General features: G+C 44.8%; 1 long non-coding RNA gene across 1 annotated transcript; it reads left to right on the top strand.

Annotated features, from left to right (window-relative positions):
- Positions 1-1,402: 1,402 nt before the first annotated feature.
- Positions 1,403-1,924, top strand: LOC127006279 (uncharacterized). The gene is made up of 2 exons (XR_007759377.1): positions 1,403-1,543; positions 1,614-1,924. It is a non-coding gene; the product is annotated as an uncharacterized LOC127006279 (long non-coding RNA).
- The last annotated feature ends 4,418 nt before the right edge of the window (positions 1,925-6,342 follow it).

Consider the following 6,342-nt stretch of genomic DNA (forward strand, 5'->3'; position numbering starts at 1 on the left):
GAACAATATTCCGGGCAGGTGAGGCTCGTTAGCCGTGGTAGGCAATTCGCCTAGGAGAGCAAACTCCGAACAATAAAGCCGGGCAGGTGGAGGTCGTTAGCGTGAGCAGTTCACCTAGGAGAGCAAACTCCGATTACAAACCCGGGCAGGTGGAGCTCGTTAGCGAGAGCAGTTCACCTAGGAGAAGGAAAACTCTGACCATAAACCCGGGCAGGTGGAGCTCGTTAGCGAGAGCAATTCACCTAGGAGAAGGAAAACTCTGACCACAAACCCGGGCAGGTGGAGGTCGTTAGCCGTGGTAGGTAATCTGCCTAGGAGAGCAAACTCCGAATAAAAACCCGGGCAGGTTGGGCTCGTGAGCCGTCATAGGCAATACACCTAGGAGAGCAAACTCCGAATAAAAACCCGGGCAGGTTGGGCTCGTGAGCCGTCATAGGCAATACACCTAGGAGAGCAAACTCCGAATAAAAACCCGGGCAGGTTGGGCTCGTGAGCCGTCATAGGCAATACACCTAGGAGAGCAAACTCCGAACAATAAACCCGGGCAGGTGGAGGTCGTTAGCCGTGGTAGGCAATACACCTAGGAGAGCAAACTCCGAACAACAAACCCGGGCAGGTGGAGCTCGTTAGCCGTGGTAGGCAATCTGCCTAGGAGAGGGACAACTCCGAACAACAAACACGGGCAGGTGAAGGTCGTTAGCCATGGTAGGCAATTCGCCTAGGAGAGGGACAACTCCGATTACAAACCCGGGCAGGTGGAGGTCGTTAGCCGTGGTAGGCAATTCGCCTAGGAGAGGGACAACTCCGAACAATAAGCCCGGGCAGGTGGAGGTCGTTAGCGTAAGCAGTTCACCTAGGAGAGCAAACTCCGATCACAAACCCGGCCAGGTGGAGGTCGTTAGCGTGAGCAGTTCACCTAGGAGAGCAAACTCCGATCACAAACCCGGGCAGGTGGAGGTCGTTAGCGTGAGCAGTTCACCTAGGAGAGCAAACTCCGATTACAAACCCGGCCAGGTGGAGGTCGTTAGCGTGAGCAGTTCACCTAGGAGAGCAAACTCCGATTACAAACCCGGCCAGGTGGAGGTCGTTAGCGTGAGCAGTTCACCTAGGAGAGCAAACTCCGATTACAAACCCGGGCAGGTGGAGGTCGTTAGCGTAAGCAGTTCACCTAGGAGAGCAAACTCCGATTACAAACCCGGGCAGGTGGAGGTCGTTAGCCGTGGTAGGCAATCTGCCTAGGAGAGGGACAACTCCGAACAACAAACACGGATAGGTTGGGCTCGTGAGCCGTCATAGGCAATACACCTAGGAGAGCAAACTCCGAATAAAAACCCGGGCAGGTTGGGCTCGTGAGCCGTCATAGGCAATACACCTAGGAGAGCAAACTCCGAATAAAAACCCGGGCAGGTTGGGCTCGTGAGCCGTCATAGGCAATACACCTAGGAGAGCAAACTCCGAATAAAAACCCGGGCAGGTTGGGCTCGTGAGCCGTCATAGGCAATACACCTAGGAGAGCAAACTCCGAATAAAGAAACCCGGGCAGGTGGAGCTCGTTAGCCATGGTAGGCAATCTGCCTAGGAGAGGGACAACTCCGAATAAGAAACCCGGGCAGGTGGAGCTCGTTAGCCATGGTAGGCAATCTGCCTAGGAGAGGGACAACTCCGAATAAAAAACCCGGGCAGGTGGAGGTCGTTAGCCGTGGTAGGCAGTTCACCTAGGAGAAGGAAAACTCCGAATTCAAACCAACACACACACACACACACAGCCGGGCAGGTGGGGCTCGTTATAGGCGTCGTAGACAATCCACCAAGGGGAATCAACAATAAAAGGATAATAAAAGCGAACGCACGAGAAGAATATGAAATTAGAACCGGACAAAAAAGGATAATATAAGATGGAACACCGAATAAAGGATAGTTAAGAGCACAACATCGAGAAAAGCACAAGATACACGCGGATCATCCAGACTGAAACAGAAGACCAGAAAATGGATGGTATAAAAAGAACGGAAAAAAGATAATGTAATAAGAACGCACAGAAATAACGTAGAAATAAAACACCAAGAAAAGGAAAATAAGGAATATATAGAAACAACATCAATGATACCGCCGCTCCGTGGGCTCCGTGGGCGGTAAGAGAATGAAATGACCCTTTTCGGACACGCACAATATAATGTGGTCAAGCCTGTCAACAATAACATTTACCGCCAGGACCACAATCATGACACTCGAAAACGCCCGTGTCTCTGAGCACTAATCCGGGCAGCTGAGCACTTCACTTAGCATCTAACGTTCAGCAATGTATTTCACTTACTATGTCACTTATTAATCTATAACAACAGACAGTGTATAATCAGGTAAATAAGCAAAGATAGAATTATACTACGGCAGGCACTTGCACTTACGTATTCTGGGCCTACTAAAATGTCCCCGTCTTTCCGTTCCTTGTATTCCTCTGGGTGGAGCTGTACAGAGGCAGACAGCGAGGCCGAGAAGGGACGTCTTCCCTTCACCGTTACTGTTAGCTGTCTCCGTCTTCCTCGCTTCCTACAGCGCCCCGAGCGTCTCATCATACATGTCGAATCATCAAAAGTGCACGTGTGTGGATGCGCCAACCCTGCCCCCAGAGCCAGCGAGAGCCTTCATCTGTTCTTCGTTTGCTGTCCAGACCATACCGCAATGCTGGCTTGGCGCCTTCAACACCGAGCAGCCGTGACACACCATGACGCACCACAGCCAGAGTTCCCTGTTCTCGTTCTCTGCACCATCGTTTACTCCTCGCCTTATTTATCTTGTCTTATTCTTCATACTTTCCCTTTCACCTTCCACCAATCATTCGTTCCGCCTTCTGAAGAAAAAATCATCCACCTTTCGACCCTAAACTCAACATCGCCAAAACCATGGGCAAGGCAATGGGCATGGGAGGCAAGAGGCTCATCCAGACCAGCGAGGAACACCGGAAAAGGATGATGTAGAGGAGAAGAAAACATCGAAAAAAGAAAACCAACAGCAAGAAAAAAGCAGCAATAAAATTATATAAAAAAGCAAAAAATTACAGAAAAACGAAAAAGAAAAAGAGAAGGAAAAGAAAAACACCAACAAGGAATAAAATACACAAAATAAAATTAATAAAAAAAATAAAACAATTAATTAAATCAATAAATAAGTAGAATATAGTCAAATTAAATATAAATATAATAAAATACAAACACACATCATCCACTCTTCGCCCCTAACATCAACATCAACAAAATTATGGGTTTTATGGTGAAAAAGAAGCTCATCCAGACCACGGCAGAACACCACAAAATGGATCATATAAAAAAGTCGAAAAAAGGATAAAATGTAAATAAAACACCAAAAATGGAAATACAATATGAAGGGACAGGATCACCACAACAGCAAGGAATGATATAAACACACAGTACTAGAAAGAGGCTGATCCATTAATTATTTAGCTAACTAAGCAACAGGAGCGCTAAAGTCATCCTCAAACTTTACTTAGCACCAGTTAGACCTCATCTCGATTATGCAGTTCTGGTCACCCTACTATAGAATGGATATCAAGATGTTAGAATCTGTACAGAGGAGGATGACAAAATAATTCAAGGGGTGAGAAACTTGCCTTATGAGGACAGACTGAAGCATTTAACTCTACACTCTCTAAAAAGGCGAAGGTTGCGAGGAGACCTGATCGACGTCTATAAATGGGTTTTGATTGTAAAAGAACCAGGTAGGATACGTAGCAATGGTTTTAAGTTAGATAGATTCAGATTCATCAAAGACATAGGCAAGAACTGGTTTACCAATAGGGTTGTGGATGAATGGAACAGACTTAGCAGTCATGTTGTGGGTGCCAATACTATAGATACATCCAAGAAGAGGCTGGATAAATTCATGGATAGTGAGGTAAGGTGGGGTTAGGATTGCAGGAGCTGCCTTGTATAGACCAACCGGCTCTTGCAGACTCCTTACGTTCTTATGTTCTTATGTTCTTACTATAGATACACACAAGAAGAGGCTGGATAAATTCATGGATAGAGAAGTAAAATGGGGCTAGGATTACAGGAGCTGCCTTGTATAGACCAACCGGCCTCTTGCAGAATCCTTACGTTCTTATGTTCTTACTATAGATACATTCAAGAAGAGGTTGGATAAATTCATGGATAGAGAGGTAAAATGGGGTTAGGATTACAGGAGCTGCCTTGTATAGACCAACCGGCCTCTTGCAGACTCCTTACGTTCTTATGTTCTTATGTTCTTAAAGTAATAAAAAAAATAACTAAGGATATGATAATGAAGAGAAAGGATACGACGAAAGAGGAAGAAATTAAACGAAAGACGAAGAACAGAATGAAAATAACAAACAGCAAAAAAAGACAAGTGTAACCTTTCCTTCTTTATCTTCCTCCTCCAATCCTGCTCCCACATGCACCGCCTCCCATCCTTCCCTCCACACACACATTCCTCATTAACCGGCGCTGTTTATTTTTTTCCCTCTTCCCTGGTATTGTTTTCTCCTCGGCCCCAGAACATACATGCACTTTCTCCCGACGTCGCCCTAGTTCCTGCCGACCCCGGGAAAGACGCGTGAGGACAAACACCCAGAGGCGAATATCGTGCCCAGAGTGATTGTTTGGTGACGTGATTACTCTTTTTTTAATTATCTATTTATATTATTTTATTATTTTTTAGTTAGGTCTACATGCAGTGCCTCGTTTAATGTTCCAATGAAGATGAAATTTGGTGGGTATGAGCCTGGAATTTTTGTTTTTCTTGTTATTAATACCACCGCAGCGCAGACCCATAAAAGAGTGAGTGAGAGACAGAGACAAAGAAAGACACAGGCAGAAAGACGGACGGACAGACAGACAGACAGACAGACACACATCCCCCAAAAAAACTCCCTCTTCCCCCACATACAGATAAATAAATGAAACCAACCATCATCTGTACAGTCATCAAAGGCACTCAGAGATCACCAGAAAACACCACAATAGAAAAAAAAAATACATCAACTATAAAACATAAAACAATCAAATAAAAGCTAACCGTAAATAAACAAACAAACAAATATTCCAGCAACTAATCATTAATCTTTCATCTGGGTACAGCAATTAACACCAGTAATCAATGACAAGGGGGTGGGTAAGGTCCATGCAGAGACGCGAGGGGAAAATATTAATAATGGCTGTGGCGAAGTGTGGTTGGTGCATATGCAAAGGGTGTTAAGGAATAGATGTTCTTTCTCTCCAAGGCCGAGGAGGATATATACGCAGGCGCCAGCAGGACACAGTGCAGTAGAAGTGTGGGATGGTTACTGAATTAGGTAATGGGGTGTTTAGGACGAGAAGTAAATTGATAAGGTTATGATTATGATGATGGAAAACGCGATGGGTGAAAAGGAAGATGACGATGAGGATGTGGAAGATGAGGATTAGGAGGAGGAGGAGGAGGAGGAGGAGGAGGAGGAGGAGGAGGAGGAGGAGGAAGAGGAGGAAGAGGAGGAGGAGGAAGAGGAGGAGGGAGAGGGATAATAATAATAATAATAATAATAATAATAATAATAATAATAATAATAATAATAATAATAATAAAAATAATAACAATAATAATAAAAATAATAATAACAATAACAATAATAAGAAAAAAAACAAAAATAATAATACTAAGAAAAAGAATATGGAAAGAAAAGAGTGATTTGGTATGTGAGAGAAAGAAGAGGGGAAAGAGGGGGATGGAGAAAAGAAAGAAGAAGAGGAGGAGGAGGAGGAGGAGGAGGAGGAGAGGGGTTGAGTATTAATATGCATCGAGGTCATTGAGACGGGAAACTCCGCCTCCTGCTTATTACTGCTTGACCTCAACGCTTGGACTCACCTGCCTGCTTGCCTGACTACCTGCCTGCCCGCCTGTCTGCCCGCTTGCTTGCTTCACTGCCTACCTTATCGTTTGCCTGCTTGCTTTTCTTCTTTGTCTGGCTGTCGATTTGTTTCACCGTGTGTGTTTGCTTAACTTCTGATCGTTTTGCTAATCTGCTTACTTGCACCGTTAGCTATTAAGTAAACAATTTCCCTCAAGCCTATATTCTTAAACGTTTCGGGGCTTCCATATTCACATTTAATTAGGCTTTTAATTAGGCCTTTGAAAACATTTGGTGTGAGAGTCAAGGGCGTCTGAAAACCCAACTTAACTCCTTTGTGGCCTTTGAAAACATTTGGTGTGAGCGTCGAGAGCATCTGAAAACCCAACTTAACTCCTTTGTGGCCTTTGAAAACATTTGGTGTGAGAGTCAAGGGCGTCTGAAAACCCAACTTAACTCCTTTGTGGCCTTTGAAAACATTT

The sequence above is a fragment of the Eriocheir sinensis genome, chromosome 3, assembly GCF_024679095.1.
Source record: "Eriocheir sinensis breed Jianghai 21 chromosome 3, ASM2467909v1, whole genome shotgun sequence".
In the NCBI taxonomy this organism is placed as follows: Eukaryota; Metazoa; Arthropoda; class Malacostraca; order Decapoda; family Varunidae; genus Eriocheir; species Eriocheir sinensis.